General features: G+C 37.1%; 1 protein-coding gene across 2 annotated transcripts in view; it reads left to right on the top strand.

Annotated features, from left to right (window-relative positions):
• The first annotated feature begins 4,481 nt into the window (after nt 1-4,481).
• LOC116709077 (KATNB1-like protein 1) overlaps nt 4,482-18,702 on the top strand; it is a 33,305-nt gene continuing 19,084 nt past the window's right edge. The window contains exon 1 of one of the 2 annotated variants that reach the window (XM_032547371.1): nt 4,482-4,629. The gene's annotated coding sequence lies outside the window, so the exon portion shown is untranslated. The remainder of the gene's footprint in view (nt 4,630-18,702) is intronic. The other variant, XM_032547369.1, reaches the window with a different exon arrangement.

Below are 18,702 nucleotides of genomic sequence, written 5' to 3'. Positions count from 1 at the left end.
CACACACTAGGGGGTAAATAAACACACAAAAACCTAACAAATATTGGTCAGAATATTACTAAATCTATAAATGAAATAAATATCAGAATTTAACTAACTTTCCAAAAGAAGAAACATTAAATAAATGGTCAAATTAAACTAAAGACCAAATTTCCCCCTCCCCTGGTGAACAAATGGAATGGTCCGCTGAGGAAGTTTGACAACCATATATGGACACCAGAGGATGATGAGTCAGAGATGAGCTGGAGCTCATCTCTGATTTTCAGCCACAGGTCCAGAGGAAACTGGTAACTCAAAAGAAAAATAATTAATTTGTTGTATTTAACAAAATATACAAAGAACTGACACATAAAGTTAACTAAATGGGTGCACAACAAATAGTTAACTAAAGAGTCAGACTAATGAAAACAAATTTAAAGATAAAAATCTAAACTACTCACTAATCAATATATAAAGTAATATTAAGGGAAAACAAAAAACCATTACCAATAGTGTCTGCTTGTGACAGTTGGGACAGCTGTCACACCTTCAAATAAGAGCCCTCTGACTGTCTGATTTGTGTATTCTCTCTGACATTCGTTAGCGCTCCACATACCAAATACATTATGTTTTAAGGTCAATATGTGTCGCACCACCAGGATTTGTCTTCCCCTGCTGCTCTTTGTATGGAGCTGTAATTATAGATTTCTCATTTCCATCAGTCAAACATGAAAACTGAAACAAGCTTCTTTAATGAACAAAAGCTCTGTAGTCTGGTCTTAATAGTTGCTAAGAGTTCATTACTGCTTGTGTTACCAGTTATTATTTGACAGAGAGACTTTCTTTCTCTCATTTATAACTCCACTTACCCGTTTCTTAGCAGATTGAACGCAGTAGTCGTCTGGGCCGTTGTGATAATTATTTTGGTGTCTGTCTGCTCCTCCAGCTTGTTCAATTATGACTAAAACAGTTTCTGTGGCAGGAACGCTGTGGCTAACCACAAATATGAATGGGAGAAGCATCTCATATAAACACAGATGACTTCCTTTAATTCAATTTTCTAAAATTAAAACAAGACACTGCAGGTATTTCAGCGGGCTTTGAGTCAACAAATTATAGTGTGGTTTAAAGATTCACGCTCTGCAGATTTACTGACTCCACCCTGTTCACTGTTTTTCAGCTCAGGAAGTGAATATCTATCTTATAATCACCTGGTTGCATTTATTTAGAGTTTGTAGCACCTTTTGCCTGACAAACTGGGTAAAAATATATTGTGCTTCCTGTTACGAAAGACCCTCCAGAGAGCAATGGTGAATAACATCCAGTCCTGCTCATTTATCAGGGCCCGAGTTTCAAGGCTGGAGGGACTGTTCAGACTGCAGCCAGTATTCCTCCTAAGAAGAAGAATCGTGCTACCAGGGAGAACAGTCACAGCTGGAGAGGATATAAAGTCTCTTTCTCCAACACAAAATTTGCTGTGTTGAAGTGGCGAAACATTCTTCTGCGTTTGATTCTGAAATTGGCAGAGTCTAGTGGTTCTGTTTTCCACCTGTGTGCCAAATGCCACGTTCTACGTTATGAAACCTGAATTTAGCTGAAAAAGTTTTCAGTGACCTCATTTTGTGAAAAAAAGATGGAAAAAATAGAAAAGAAACCTTTCAAAAGTTTATTACAAATAAATTATTTCTATCTTTCTAGATAGTCTTAGTTTCTGACTAACAAGAAATGTCCTCTTACGGATTAGAGTGCATTAAAAATGTTAAAAGCAATTTCAACAACAAACATAATGTTTTGCAATGTTTTCTCATTGACGGCAAAGCTTTTCTTGGTTACATCTACAGACATTCAGCCTGTGAGTTTCATACTAACAATAAAATGTGCGAGTTTCCATGTCTGTAAATGAGTTCACTAAGTCCAATGAATGTGCTGCTTACACTGGATGTAGGGTGGGAAAGTAACAGTCAGGAATAGCTAATCAAGTGCTCTTCTATGGTGGGATATGAAAGGGGGTTATTGTCTGCATCATACTTTTGCATTTCTTTTCATCATACCTTGTAAATTTAGCTAGAAAGTTAATATCTCTAAAATGTGTGTACATCAGGCATAAAGCTGAAATGTGGTTCAAACATTTCAGTTAGTTTATTATAGATTACATATGAACTTTAAGTAAAAATTTAATATGCCACATTTTTTGGTGTAATATCTTCAGTACATGAAGTCCCTGGTTTTCACTTTTTCTTTTTTTTTTTTTACCATGACTGAACTAAAATGCCACTTGAAAGACGAGCCAGACAAGGGAGGCATAAGGGTGACGTTAGGAAATCTGATTCAGGCAAAAGAGTCACAAAAAAATCTATTTATTGATATTGCCTCAGGACTTTTCTGCTCTTTCTTCATTTTCACCCTTTGGTTAGTTTCTGTAGCCAAAAATATATACTTTTATTTATTTATTTTTTTTTTTTGTAGTCTAAAGCAATATAATCACTCATGTCTAGCCATGTTTGTGTTCAACTGACACTTTATGCAAATTCTTCAGGTTGTACTGTACACTCTTATACAACTTGCAGTCTTCAACCTGCAATACAGAAGGTTTCTGACTATTCGCCGGCTAATGTAACAAAATATTTGCATATTTTGGTTGTACGGTGCTGGGGGGGATGATGGGTAGAGCTAGTTCAACACTTTATTTCAAAGAGCTGCCTGATGTAAACTGTCAACTGCAAGTGTAAATCTGTGGGTTAAAAAAAACCAAACATATGGTCGCTGAAGTTTTACTCAGAGTAATTTCAAACATTTTTGCAACAATAACACTCCAAGTGTGTGGGACGCTGGGGACTTGTTTTCGATCCTTTGCACGTAGGTTTTGGTAAATGATCGCTCATGAAGTGACCCAGTTCCAATAATCAATAAAATCAGCCACAATATGCTTTCCTTCAAAAAAATTTGATCTCCTTTGGCAAATTCCAACACAATGAGTGAATTGTCTAATAAAAAGCTGAAACATGTTTTTACAGAAACAGGCCCTTGAGCATCCTCACTCGGAACAAATCTCTTGCTTACGTCACATATTCACTTGGATGTGTAATAAGTAATATTTAATATTGCGTGGCCCTTTCTGGGTGGATTTTATTTCCAAAAAGGATCACTCAAACTTGCCAGATGACTAAAAGGATGCATCAAGATCAATTTAATATCATATCTTGCCTACTGTGACATTATGTCACATTCCTGCTAATACTGAAAAATGAGTGTACACAGATTCATATGGTGGCTGAAACAACAAAGTTATGTTTGAATTTAGTTTTCTTTTACCGCATAGCAACCATGCTTACTCCTACCTCTCAAAACACTCTAAGGCCAATTCACATTGCAAGAAGTCTAACAGTGTTTTTTTCCTTTTAATTGAGCACTTTTATGGTTACGCTGCTGCAGCTGTGTGATAAGAAACAAAATTACGAAATCAAATTTTTCTTTGTAGTACTAAACAACAAAACGCTCAATAAAATGGGTGATTCATGTTTTAGTCATCAGTGCTGTTTTGGAGTCATTATATCGAAAACAAACTCCAGACCATGTTGTTCCACTTTATTGCTCAATATTTTATACCTGAGAGACTGCTAACAAGACCAGAAATCCCACATTGGACAACGCTGGTGTACAATTTGTGTGGAAAACTTTGAACCATTTCAATTTTAGCAAAATAATCATCAAAAGTCTGGAAAAGTTTGATTTGATCTATTGGAAGAAGTTACTCTGCAAGCTAAATGGCAGAGCTCCAGAATTTCTCCACAATTTGTCTCATTACATCCTCAAAATTCAATGTGTTTTATCTGGATTTTAAAGGGTTAAAACAATGTTTTATAATGGTCCAGTAAAGGTTCAGACCTAAAAACCTTTAGCAATTTGTAAGAGTGGAAAATTATGTATACAAATACTCTATCTAATCTGACTATGAACTACGTGAGTCTTGAACTATTTGCAAAGAAGAATTGACAAATTGTTCAGTGTTTAAATTCACAAAGATGGTAAAGACATACGTCAAAAGACTCGCAACTGGAATCACCTCAAAAGTTGATTCTCAAGATACAAACAAAACCATGTTTTCTTATCCCCCCAGTTCACAATGATACAACACTTTGTTTTGATTTCACTAATCTAGTTAAAGCAAAATGAAATTTGTGATTGTAACATAGCAAAGTAAAAGGATGTTCAAAGGGTTGGGCATACTTTTCCAATCCACTTTAATTTCTTCTGTGAAATAAGTATTTTCTGGTATTTTTCATGTGTCTGTTTCTCTTTATGTTTGAAATTAGGGACACATTGTACATAACTTGCTTCAAACAACAACAGCCTGTTTGTTCTCTGCTGGATTAACAGTCAGTGGATTGTTCAGGTTTGCATGCTGGTGGCACCAACAGCCATACCAGACATTCCAGCCACCTCCAAGGACAAATCCTCAACATTTAAGACTTCAGCAAACACATTTAGTCATTACAAAGTTTCTTATGTAAGTAAATCCTGTTTTCCTGACATTTTGTTAGTCTTCACCCCTCAAAGCGAGACAACATCACCAGCAGAATAGGAGCTTCCATAAAAGGTTAAAGCAGCACTGTCATTACAAACCTTCACATAGTCGTCCAGGTGGAAATGGTATGTATGTTTATGAGCTTTCTTTGATTTCAGAATGTGTCTTTGCACTTTTGTGTTTCTTTTGCATCCCCCTTTCCATAGTTAGCTGGGTGTCTGGATGTATTCAATAGTTTCCATCCATGAGACTAAACGCAATTAAGATATTTTAAAAGATTTTCTACTAACAGAATGATTGATAGTTGTTCAAGTGAAGTCATGCATGTGTTCTTTGTATCTGTAGCTGCTGGAGATGTACCACTGAACTACAAAGACGTTTCTTTATGATGAGTAAGATGGATGATTAACTTATTGAATGATCTTGTTCTTGTAGTTGGAAGACATCAAGTCTTTAATCACAGTTTTTCATCTGTTTGTTGTGGGGCAAAAACCTTGTAAAACACATGAGGACAAGACTTATCAGTTGAATTCTTGTCACGCATACTCAGATGTCCCCTCGTCAATTTATTGCAGATGGTGGTCTGCAACTTTTGGATTGGCAAACAGAACATCTGGTGTAAACTTTTTGAAAATGCAATAAATAATAGATCTTAAGGATTTGTTCACACTTACAGGAAAAGAGATATCTGTGTCAAATTCACAACACAGTATTTAAGTGTGTTAGAGTTTGAGCATTTGCTTTCATTCAGCTTCAGTCAATAGAGCACATATCTTAGTGGATTTAATTAATATCCGACATGATACTCCATGCAATTTCAAATTTGTGGTACTTACATTTGTAAGTTTTTTATAAAATCATTTCATAATGATGGGAGTTCCTGCGCTTTTAATAAGTTAGCTCCTTTCATCAAAAGTTTTTGAAAGGGTCACAAAATGAACTCCTCTCTTTTTCATCACTTTTCTGATTTCCACAAAAAGACATAAAAATTAAGATGAAGCTGAGCTGTCTTTTTTGCATTTCAAAGTAGTTTCTCATGATTCAAAAAAAATTAAAAATTGGAATAATAAACCCTGCTCATTCTTTAACTATTTCAAAATGTAAAAGCCAAATCTGAAAATTTAAGATTTTTGCTTTTTTTTTTCTTTCTACAATGCCATGCAAAAGTGTCCATATCTCGTAAACTTGTTCACATTTTGACACATCATAACAAAAAGATTTGAACGTACTCTATTTAGATTTTATGTGATTGACCAGCAAAAAGGAGAGGGATATATACGTTTTTCTAACAGATTTTCTTCCAGAATCTGCTTCATTAAGCTCCATCCTTAATCCGATCAACTGTGACCAGTTGTCCTATCCCTAAAAGAAATAAATAAAACAAATACCCCTAGCACGATATCGCCGCTATGTTTCACCATGTTGGATGGTATGTTCAAACTGAAGTACAGCGTGAGTTTTCCTCCACACAAAGCACAAGCAGGAAAAAAAAAAGTTCAAATTGACCAGAGCACCTTCGCCCACGTTTGTTGTGTCCTCCACATGGCTTGTGATAAAGTGAAAACGTGACTTTTTATGGCTTTCTTTCAGCAGTGGCTTTTATTTATTTATTTATTTTTTGCCACTGTTTCCTAAAGTCCAGATCGGAGGAGTGAATGACTAATAGCTGTCTGAGCTGTGGATCTCTGCAGCTCCCACAGAATAACCTGAAGAATTGCCCATTGTGTGGGTTTTGGTGGACAGTATCTCTAGCTTTGCAGTTGTATCATATTCTTCCTATTTTGGGATGATGGATTGAATCGTTCTCTGTGAGAACTTTTGAAGCTTGGGTGTTATTTCAAGCCTTCATATCGGTGTATCGGGATATAAATGTGTGTGTGTGTGTGTGAGTGCAAATGGGTGAATGTGACTCTAGCACTTTGGGTGGTCAAAATGACTGGATAAGCACTATATAAGTCCAGTCCATTTATCATTTTACCCTTTAAGCGCAGGTCACTGTAGTGGATTTCATTTAGGGGTATTAGAGAAAAAGGAGCTGGACACAAATGTCATGTCACATTTTCAGGTTTTTATTGTTAAATCATTAACCATGTATTCTTTTAATTCCACTTTATTGTGCTAATTTGTGTTGGTTTATTACTTAAAAACCCAATAAATTCTGTTGAGCTCTGTGGTTGCAATGAGACAAAATGTTAAAAAGTTTAAAGAGTATGAATTGTTTTGCAAGACATTGTAACTGGAAAACTTTGCCTTTTTATGACGTTTAGAACGTATTGACCTCCTTTAATTTCATGCATCTATAAATTTCCGTCAGGATGGCTGCAGCTCAGTTAACTCATGCTTTAAAAGGTCACTTGTCGAGCCACAACACTACAGACTGCAATGAAAGTTATAACTTTTCCTTCAACGACTGTTGTTACAATCGAAGATTAATTCTTGTTGGAGAACTGTGTAACCTGATTTTGTTTAGAAATCAAGAGAATGCATTGCAACACAACCGCAGTGTTTGCCAGAGGTAGTGGACAGTATAAACTGACGCTATGAACTTATTAACTGTTAGTTAAGTGTTATGTCCGGCTGGAGCAGGCTGCGTCTGGTCTTCGTCTGGGCGGGAGCTGCTGCCCTCTCATTTCCTTCTCTCCTGCTCCCTGTAGAGGTAAAAATGACTCACTGAGTCAGCAGCTGGCCTCCGTCATCACCAGTATCACCCAGGATTCCACTAGAGGCCTGCAGCCAAATCATTGCACAGTGGCGACATCACTTCCCCTTTATCCTTTTATGGATCTATTTTCTGCCAAGACAAAACAATGCTCGTGAGAAAAACACAAATGAAGATCAGCTTTTTATTTGAGCAACTGAATTCGTTGTGTACATGCCTTATTTGAACATTAGGTAGGGACAGCAAAGAACTAGTGAGATTTTCCATACTTAAAAGTGTATTTGTGTGGCTTTACCGATTGTCTTCTGTTCATTGTTTATTAATTATCCCATGGTTGGCAATTGTAAAAGGTGGGTAGTAACTTGCTATGTTAACTCAGTTGCGTCTACTTCAGTAACTTTCTTTAACAAAGTAGTATAAGTAGTTTTACAGCAACATACTTTTTATTTCTACTTGAAAAATTATTTTTGAAGTAACACAACTCTTACTTGAGTTCATGTTCTACTCTACATGTCAAGGGAAAAACAATCATTTGTGTTTTCTTTTTAATTCAAATTTAATAACTGACACTGTGACTTTAAAATAACTGCATGTTTGATTTAGTCTTCTGGCCTAAACAGGATTCCTTTAGATAAAGACATTATAATCCAAAAAATAATCTATAAAATGGAATAAACATTGATTTGGAATTCTGCGCATAGACTGAAACGGTGCAATATGATTAGCTGACTTTGATGGTATTGCAAATTAAGTGGTTTGGAAATACTGTAAAGAAATAGATTGATAAGAACTGAAATTGGATTTGAATTGGACCTATCTTCAACTGAATAGAAATGGAGAAAAAATATGGCTGAAGATGAGATGGATTACTCAGAGATAGTGTTATTGCAAAGTTTTCCTAGATTGTGTTTAAATCCTCCTGAAATCTTCCATCCTAACGTATGAGTCCCACTTAAGCTTATGGTGGAGCCAAACATGAAATACATTTGGAAATATGCTAACTAACTCTCTTGACCCAGTTAATCATATAAACACAGAAATACCTGTTAATAATCTATTCTCATTTTCCCATCCAATGTATTTGCTCTGGATTTTAGCTGCAAACACAGACACCTTTGTGGTTGTGTCACTTGTAAAACCACGATCACAGCAGGCCCACCACAGACAGCCCTCCACGCCAGAGCTCACAGACGCCCTTGTGGTTGAACTGAACTGTGATTCTGCTCGCGTTTGTGTTTGGAAGCCAGCTGTACTGCCCTAGAATTGAAAGATGTTGACAAAATACACCTGCTCAAATTCATTTTGACATGTGAGTTTATTTTTATTGATTTAACCTTTATTTCACCAGAAAAATCCCAATGAGATTAAATATCTCTTTTGCAAGAGAATCCTGTCCAAGACTGGCAGCAACACAAATAGATAACAGACATTCCAAGCAAAAACAGAGAAAATTTAACACTAAAGAAAATGTTGAAAAAAATGTATCAGACGTAGAACACGAAGGCCTCTGTTTCAGCCTGAACTGTTTATTACAGATGAGTGAATTTTGTTATTAAATGTTTAAACCGAGGTGTTTAGTTTTCACCATTCCACTGGCAGGAACGGACAGGCGGGTCCACGCCTCACCATGTTTTCCTGAAAAGGGAGGTGCCGTGCAGAATGTTGTTTATTTTGAGGAGTCGCCATGGAATCTCCTGTCCCTTCTGTTTTGACCAGATTTTAGAGGTGTTGGAAATGGGTGCTGGATCTGTCAATGCCCTACTGTCAGTTTACTCTCCTTGATGTTTATCCACAATGGCTGGTAGAAAACAAAACACCTGAATTCTTGGAGACCAAGAGAGAAGGAAGACGATCTTTGTTTTTTCCTCCTGTTTGGTTTTCCAGGCGTGACATGATCAAAGAAGATTTCGCTGTACTTCTTCTTGTATTGTTTATGGCTTTAGAAAAGATGACCAGAGGAAAGACGGACATGAGTTTTGATTTCATAATTGCAACTTAAAATCTCTATATTGATTGTTGTTCCTGGAGAGAATCTCTTGACTCTGATGAGACAACAGTGCATAGTGTTTCCTGAAAAACGTTGACATTGATATAAAGGCTGAATGAACAGAGATTAGCTGATTGTATCTGACTTCTCCTGCAGAGAAAAAAATATGTAATGAATGAAATATTAGCAGGACTTACTCTGAAAGACAATAGATCACTTTGTTCTCAAAAATAGATTTCTCCTTTGCAAATTTTAGAGGTACAGTTATTCAAACAATCCTTACATGACATAAATAGCAACAATGTTAGTGGCATTTTGAGTGTTTAAGACCAATTATGCCATGCTCCTCAGTAGCATTGATAAGCATGTCGACTGAGTTAGGTTGTTTCCTTGATGAAGCAAGAGTGAACCTGAGGACCTAATTTTTGATTTTCTAAGCTGGTGATTAACATGTCTTAAAAAACGAACGTTAAAAAAAAAGATTTTTGGCACTAGTGGCCTTTATTAAACAGAAATGTGACAGGAAAGAGAAAGGGAAGACATGCACCACAAGCTGAACCGATAACTGTGTTAAGATAAAAAGGAAGCCACCAATTCCAGTAAATGTTTGACAATTCAAGATACAAGCAATTTCAAGAAAGGCTTTCTTAAAGTACAGTCAAATAATCTTTCTAAGATTATGGTCTAAGCATATGCCAGTGGTGACTTAAGACCCACTTTTTTAAACTTGCTTTTTAGCTTAATACTGTGTTTTATTGTTTTGTATGTTGCTTTTAATTTATTTTATTTTTTACACTTTGTGCAGCACTTTGTGACCCTGGTCTGTGAAAAGCGCTATAGAAATAAAGTTTACTTACTTACTTACTAGTTACCATGCCATGCACATGGAGGACAGCCCATAAAGGCAGAAACTTGCCAACAAGTTTTTGTTTCCCAATGACTGTACAGAGGGCAAAGCACCACGCCTAACGTTACTCCAACATAACAATCTACCCTTGAACATTACTAAATAAGGCCAATAAATATACAGTACATAGTCACTTTTAATTCCACAAATGAGTAAATTCCTTTCTCAAACTTAGGGTAGGTCATGTCAGCTCACCTTTTGCAGCTGCACAAGGTTTAACATTTTTGAGAAAGCTCATGAACTGTGTTCATAGAACATTTTTTGTCCATTCTACCCAAAGTCCATTTGTGAGGTCATGAAATGATGTTGAACCAGAAGTTCTTACTCCCAGTTTCCACTTGAGTTGATCCTGAAGGGCTGGCACCAAATCTAAAACTATCAATAACTCTGCTAAGAAGCAGACATTATCCAAATACTTTTATTGCAGCGAGAGGTGCCTGTCATTCTGGATACGAGGTTCTATCATCTGGTTCCTCTGTAGGATGGCTTAACAACGGGGTGAGGAGCTCCGTCATTTTGGGGAGCTAAATGTGGAGCTCCACCATAAAGTTGATTTGCACACCTGATCAGACACCTTCCTCTGGAAGTTGGCTCTGGAGAAAAGGCTGCAGGAACTACAGTATACGTTCCTTGTGGCCTGAGAATGCTTTGAGATGAGTTAGTTTTTTCTGTATAACTGGAGCAGATGAATTATTTCCAAGGGAATCTTTTGACTCAGGTTGTTTGGATTGAGATCCTCAATAAGAGCAGTTGTTGATGCACAGTACTGTGTCTGTTGTTGACTAACAACATTATTGTGACCTATTTAAAGCGTCTTGTGGGACTATGTGGTGCAGAAGTAAAATTTCCTTTCCTTTGCTGCTCTGTTCTGTTTGTATTCCAGGCCTAAATGACACCATGCTTCTGTAAAGTGGCCAGAGAACCTTTCCTTCTCATACAACTACAGAGACTGCTTTTATTGTGATCTTACATTTATGTTTGAAAAGAAAAGAGGAAAAGGAGAAATAAATTTGAAGGTTATGAGGTGAGAAACACAAGAAAAGCTTCTTTTTTTACGTACGCTTGGGACAGAGTTTATTCTCACTGGAAACTCAGGACTAACTCTTAGGTTTCCAGACTCTGAGATCATTGCACTGCAGCTACATCTCACCCAGTCTAGGGGACCAGTTCACACTTCATAAAAAACACAATGCAGTGACAAATCCATAGAGGTCGGTAAATATCAACCCACAAGAGACCTGAGCCGAAGAGTCAAGTCTTGCATAATCATCATCAGTTAGTGCTCAATGTGAACTGAGACGAACATAAATAAAACTTTGTGGCAGCAGAAAACAGCTGCGGCTCTCCTTTGTCTCATCCCATCTTTCCCAGAAAAAGGAGCGATCGGAAACCCACTGACTGAAAACACCTTCATCCCATCATCTGGTCCTCTTTAACACTCAACTATGATCCCACCCACTCAGGCTCATGTGCCGTGTGATACTTCAGCTGGAACTGCCAACTTGTGGATCTTTTTTTATTTTTCTGTTGGGCGAATTTGAAGGAACTTCAATGTTTTTTTTTTTGTCCGTCACCTAATGAAAGAGCCAATTCTTTACTTTCCAAAGGAAATAATCTGCACATGTTGATTCCCACTAGAACTGACAGTACTGTGCGCATACATGAGGGATTTATTCTTCTTACTGTATTGATTAAGCGTATATGAAATTGCTAAACAAATGGTAACTAAGTGCTTGTTTCTAACCACTTCTAAAGGATTCTTTCTTTTTTTTGACATTTTAGCTTGTGTACTTTGGATTGTGAGTCCACAAACTGTTGCTATGCAGAAATCCTGTATACAATCCTGCAGCTGACCTCTTAAGTAAGCGCCTCTAAGTTGGCTGCACGTCAAATGGCAAGTCCAAGTCCATGGAGGACAATGGGAGTCAAAGGAGGACATAAGGGGGCAGGGAAAAATCTTTGAGTCACGCAGCCCTAAGCAGTGAATCATTGCAAAGGGCCTGGTGACTGAATGACTTGTGTTTGGATCCATCACAGCCGTGGAAATGACTGGAATCTGAGCCACTGGCCGCTTCGCATCTGTAGCCTTGACAGAATTGTGAGGTGATGAGCCCACACACTTGTTAAGTCAGAAGTGACTTATTCATGTTGAGACAGCTCAGCGTGTTTGAAGTCAAAAACCCGCAAATGCAAATGTTTTCTCCTCAGGGTACCGTGTGTTCTCAGTGTCGAAGCAACTGAAGATGGGACAAATGGATAAAAGCAATTTGAGATCTTTACTTTTGGATGTGAAAACGTGCATTTGTAGAGAGAGAAGAGCAAAAACAAGCTCAGTGTGTGATAGTTTACATACCAATGAGGAGGCAGATTATGAGAATCCACAGAGCAAAGACAGGAAGAACCAAAAAAAACACAAGAGGAATATTTCAGCTTAACGCTAAACCCATGGCTGAGTTTGTAAAAGTTTCAAGCTGAGACAGTCAAAGCTAAATTTAGACATTGAGGGGATATGGGAGATGAAAACTTTGAGCTGCTGTTTTCCCTCTCCTCACTTCTTTATGGCTTCCGACCTCTCTATCTAGTTTAGCTGTGTAATGCCTTCTGGTGTGCTTGCAGCTTCTGTCTTTGTCTTTCATGTGCATCCCACATGATACATGATGTGCTTAAAGGCAGCTGAGGAGTCAGTCCACTTCTTTCTCCACAGCAAGCATATGTCCAGACGTGGAACCAGTCATTGTATTACTTGAAGGCATTCTTATTAAAGCGGGGATCATATTGGTGCAGACTGCCGAGTCTGGGACAAAAGCTCATTGAACCTTTGAGATAAAACAAAACAGGCTTTCATAACAGAATGGAACATTTTCATTTGTGATTTTCTTTGAAGAAGGGCTGCCTTATTTGCAGAACATTTATATTCCTGGAAGCTAACTGGATCTACCCTCAAGAACAGAGATACGGACGACTGCTGATTACTTTCTGCAGTATAGTCCCAAGATAGTTTCCACTGTGCATATTGATGCATATTAAGGTAGATTTGATGTTTGAACTTTTAAGTAGCACTAAGTATTGGTCTCTAACCCATGCATATATTGGAAGGCAACTATATGTCCAAGCATCCTTGCGACATTCCAAGGATTGAGCATGTATAAAAAATTGCTGAGGAGTTCGGTTCTATGGATAAATAAGATAAGCAATTTAACTGATCTAACCCTCAGTTAAGGGATGAGAAAAATCTTCAGATCTTTTGATATCTAGATCCCTGTCTTTTCTTTGCCTTGGTCTTAGCTAGCAAGATCAGAGCATAGCAGCAGATCAAGTCTCAATCAGATAAAGAAGCTTTACAACTCGAGGACATCACACGTGTTATTTTCTGCAGGGATAAGTCCCGAGGAATGTGGTCAGGGACTGAATCTACACAAAGGACATGTTAAAATCTGTAAAGCAGATTATTTAGGTTTCCAAACAGTAACTCTAAATAGTTTCTGTAAGAGGTTGAAAAATGGACAACCTCCAAAAACTATAATAGTCTAAAAAAAATAGTTTTTCTCTTGTTTGCTTTGGACAGCTGTTTTAGTTCTTGAGACAGCAAATATGGCATCTGTTTCTTTGAAATTATGCAAGATCTCTTTGTCTATTCATGCATTTTCATTCCTGGCCACGCTTTAAGCACGTGCTATTAGCTCACAAGCGTTTTGGGAATCAATCACATCAGCAAAATATATTTCAAATTATATATAATTTTATTCAGAATGGAGTCCAAACTTACCGCTACCTGATTCAGCGTCCACAGGCCAAGTTTTAGGTCTGAGCTGTTCTCTGTCTCCATGTGGATGCTTAATTGAGACGACATTAGAGCAGACATTAGAACACATTTGAACTGGTAGGAAAAACACAGCAGGCTGCCACAGGACTGTATATCCTATATTCTGTTGGTTCAAGTTTGGTGGTAGAACAAATATTGACGTCAGGCTCATGTGCTTCTTTTCTTACGAAGCTCACTTAAAGAGATGGCGAACCGCAACATCCCCTTCCTTTCTCTCCTCAGCTGCAGGACTCCAAGCCGCACAACAGACCAGCCATCAGTAGACATCTCGTATGGCTGCTGTCAGCATGGTCATTACGTCTTTCAGCCTGGATCTGTTTAAACAAGATTCTCAGATGGCCAATGCCCACACAAGACCAGCTCCCAGCCATGAGATGATTTGCTTCTTCTGGCTAAATTCGTGCCTTGGTCTATTTAATGGGTGGTCAGCCAAATTCACTAAGATAGAGAGAGTAAACAGTCAAATTTATGTTTATTTTATCTGTCTTATCTCTTGGTTGCTTGCAACAAATAGCAGCAAAAAAACGTTAACCTGTTTCTACTATCACCATAGAGGAATGACCTAGTTGGCAGTGGAAACTTAAAAAAAATCACCAATCCAACCTTTTCTGATTGGTACCAATTTTTTTCTTTTGTTGTACTCCTATATTGCTCTGTTTCTGTCACGTTTGGGTTTCATCTATGTTATATGTGTATTTTAATCATTTTGTTTCGTTAGTCCTTATCTCATGTATCTCCTCCTTCCTCTGTAATTCATCTCAGCTGTTCCTCATCCCTTTGATTACTCCATGTGTATACTCTCACCTGCGTCATAAACTATGTACCCACTGAGTGTAAAATTGCATAAATTGGAATTACAAAAATAAATTAGCTTAATGGAAACAAGGCAATTTTGATAAAAACACGATTTTGGATCAAAAGTTTTTTGTACTAGGAGGAGGTGTTTTTTGGCTGTATAGAAATTAGTGTATTATGCAAAACTGCAACGGAAACACTTTCTTCGCATCATGTGATCAACAACCGGATGTTACTACTGGCGGAAGAGACGACACAAAGTTGTAGGAGGATGGCGCTGCATGTTCTTGTGAACAAACTTATTTACGTGTTTTATTTGTGTTTCTTAGTTAATTGGAACACAGCAATTGCAAAATTGTTCTTTGACTTTAAGGGAATATTAACACTTTTGTGCACAATTTTAATGGAAATGCAGCTATTGTTCTCCACAAAATTCTCACAGCAACCTCTGCTCTTTCATGTTTTGCCTGCCGCAATTTTTTGAGCTCTACAAACATCATCTGAGTTTATTGTTAATATAGTAGGATGAAAACCTCACCACGAGAGTCAAGCATATTATTGTATAGGCTCATGTAGTCTACATATAGAGACATAATGTTTCCTGTTTTTTCTAGACAGAGGACATACCTGTCTGTCTGTGTCCAGTAGCAGCATGTCCTCAGCTCAGAACATCAGTGTCTTCTTATGGGAAAACCACCTGCTGGACAGATTCTCAGAATACTTTGTACTCTGTGATTTAAACCATCTGTTTTTGTTGTCAGTCACTTATAGCTCAACCAAAGACTGGAGATGTTTTTTTTTCCTTCCATGGCACAACGTGAATTTTACCCATTGAATTGGATCTCTGTGCTCTCCATAAACATTAAAGAACCCTCTTTCAGTCCCTAAAAAGGTCTTGAACGATCTTTCAAAAACAACTCTGAATACCTTCACCCAGTATGATTGGCTATTCAGCCTGAAATCTGACTTTGGGGACAGAAACAGCTGGTTTGTATCTTTTTCTTTACTTAAGTAGAAACACATATGTCACTGACCCGTGGCAAAGAGGGTGCACAAAATGCACTTGAAATTATGTTCAAATGTAGTACTAATGCATGTAACTAAATTATTTGTTACATTTTTAGATACAGCACAAATGATTTATATCAAATGGTTTGGATCAAACTGTGTTCATATCTTACAATAGCCTGCATGTCTTCCTATATCCAGAGTTATAGGATGTAACGGTCCTAGTAACATTTCCCAAAGGTCTTTCAAATGTAATTGCAGCAAACAATAGAACATATTGATAAGCCATATGTTTGAAAAAACAAGTCTTTCCACTTTACAATTACCAAGTATGTTGTGTTGTTCTGTCATACAAGATTCAGATATCATACACTAAAGTTTGTTGCTGTGCTGTAACTAAATTTTACAAAGTCAAATTAGTATGAATATTTTCTAAAGACATTCTGTCATCACATTCCCATTTGAAAAGTTTCAAAAATCCAATCTTTGTAGGATTTTGCAAGTTTAAAACTTTTTAATACAACTTTTCTTTGTACAGACTAAAAACCTATTGCTGAGCTCTGACTGTAACAAAGTCAGAGCTAACCAATAAATATTAATCTGGCAGAGAGTAAAGGTTCAACAAGTACATTATACTGTCAGCAGAACTCTCAACAATGAAAGGCTCTCACTTTTGCTTGGAACTCAGTGTGAGAACATAATTGTATTCAGAGTTAAATGAGACAGACTGACTGCCTGGCATCCGTCACATACAGGAGACCAGACAGGGAAAATTGGCCTTGTTTACAACACCAAACTGGATACTGGGATTTCATATGTAATGCCCAACTTTGCATCAATACCGCTCTTTTGTACAATTAACTATGCAGTACTTCCAGTTAAGGAGAGAGAGTGTTAAAGTAAATTAATTAGGGTTTGACTCAGATGCAGATATGCTTTGAACCCAAAATGTGACAAAAAGTTAGTGGAGATCATGTGTCTTCAAAAGCTGCAGTATATAACTTTGACATAAAATATTTTTTTACCTATTTGTTGAATTTGTTACTATGTTGTAGTTTAGTAAAAATTGAGTTTGTTTGCCTTCTCCCAGTGTTCCCAGTGCTAAGTGGAAACAACCAATCAGAGCAAGAACGAGATCAATAACTCACATGCATGTGCAGCTCACCCCTTGCCCTTTCTCCCCCCTAGCTCTCTTAGCTCTCTGCTACGATGCAGCTTCTCCCATCAAACAAAGGTTGTTGTGAATGCTAAGGCTGGTTAGCATAGACGATGACGAATAAGCGGTTTTCCTGTAATGGTGAGTTGAGCACATTTAGCACCACCTTTATGAAGTTCACTGACAGCACTAAGACCCTCCTCTTTGTTCTGAGTGGTTGCTTTTGTTCGGGAGCGGTGCATTTCTCCAGAATAGTAGCTCAGGGAGGAGGTGGAGGAGCTCGATCAAAGATGATCTGTTTCAACATACTATCACGACATGGTGATAGTTTTAGCAAATATGTTAAAAAATATATATATATTTTTATAAAAGTTACACTCTGCAGTTTTAACACATGTGACAGATAACGGATTGTGTGCTACTACATACTCATTTGCATTCGGAGTGTGTAAGAGTTTCCATGTCAACAAAAGCATCATCAGAAATTTCCGCTGAGGTTTGAAATCCAGCATGGAAAGTTGGAGGTTTGATACCAGCTCCGACCTCAAAACTTAAAATGGTTTTGAGTGCATATTTCATTTTTATAGCTGCAAGAATAAATTAACTAACCCCCATTAAAAACATCACTTCTGTACAAATAGGTTCATATTGATCTCTTTCATTAGCATTAACTAGCCTGGTTCCTGAGCACAAGAGTTTGAAAATCCCACTGGTTTTGTGACAGGCAAATGAAAAATGGTCATGTTGGGTTTGTTGAGTTCTGAATAAATGGAACAAATAAAAACAGAATTAATAATTGACATGTATGTTCTAAGGAAAATAGTATAGCATTCCCAGGAGATGTAGGAACTGAAGATTTAAGATTGCAACTCCTGTCACTGGTGAATTGGAGGATTTAGGCGATGGGCCCCCTGATAGCTAGAGTTATTGCTTTGCTAAACTTGCAGTAATTCAAGGGCTGCCAAATAAATTACCACATTACTCATCAGGATGGATGGATGCAGAGACAAAATTGCTGGTGATTGGAAGCTGAGTTTGTAAGCTTGTGTTCAGAAGTTTTTGGGAACTTTACCATCTGTAATCAGCAGGAGATTGTTTTTCCTGACATTACGTCGGTTGTAACCAATTTGTTTTGTCTGATGTATCAAAGTCTTGTTAGAAGAAATAGGCCAATGTCTGACGTTTCTGTTCTCATTTTTGTTATTAATGATGTGCTTTAAATGTTTTCTCTTAGTGCTTAGTGTTAGATTGTGTACAGATGTTTTTGCAACTTCCATTGGGAGAAAACTTCAATCATAAGTGAATATTTTCAAAATGGATAAACTATGTTAATGCAGATAATTAAATCTACCCAATAATCATTCTTGCAACCTCTCATACTCAAGATAGAGTATTAAATACCAAGACACTGAGCGATCATTATCACAGAAAGAGAGAAGCAAGAAGACTCCTGTATATTTCTCAAGAATGAAATTTATTTAGGATTAATCAAAGATAATTATAGGAAAATTTGTCAAAATTAGAAATAAAACAAATCATTTAATCTATTGTGACTCAAGCTAATTAGAAATAAGAGCCAAAAACCAAACTAATCTGAAGAACAAATATGCTGACGCACATTCAACTCTAAATTACTTACAACAGAAAAAAGGGAAGCATATAGATAGAGAACTGACTATTAAAAATGCTCCAGGAACTGATTAAAATCTGAGATTAATTAAGTTTAGCTGCATTAGTCATAAAAACTTTTAAATAAAAGTGTTTGTAAAAACTCGACGTATTAGCTTCATTTTGAATTAAATTACTGAAATTATCTTTTACACCGCAAGTTACTTTTCTTCAGTAGTATGCAACTCTGTGATT

The sequence above is a fragment of the Xiphophorus hellerii genome, chromosome 19 (genome assembly GCF_003331165.1).
Source record: "Xiphophorus hellerii strain 12219 chromosome 19, Xiphophorus_hellerii-4.1, whole genome shotgun sequence".
Lineage (NCBI taxonomy): Eukaryota > Metazoa > Chordata > Actinopteri > Cyprinodontiformes > Poeciliidae > Xiphophorus > Xiphophorus hellerii.
This window is presented reverse-complemented; position numbering and strand designations above follow the sequence as displayed.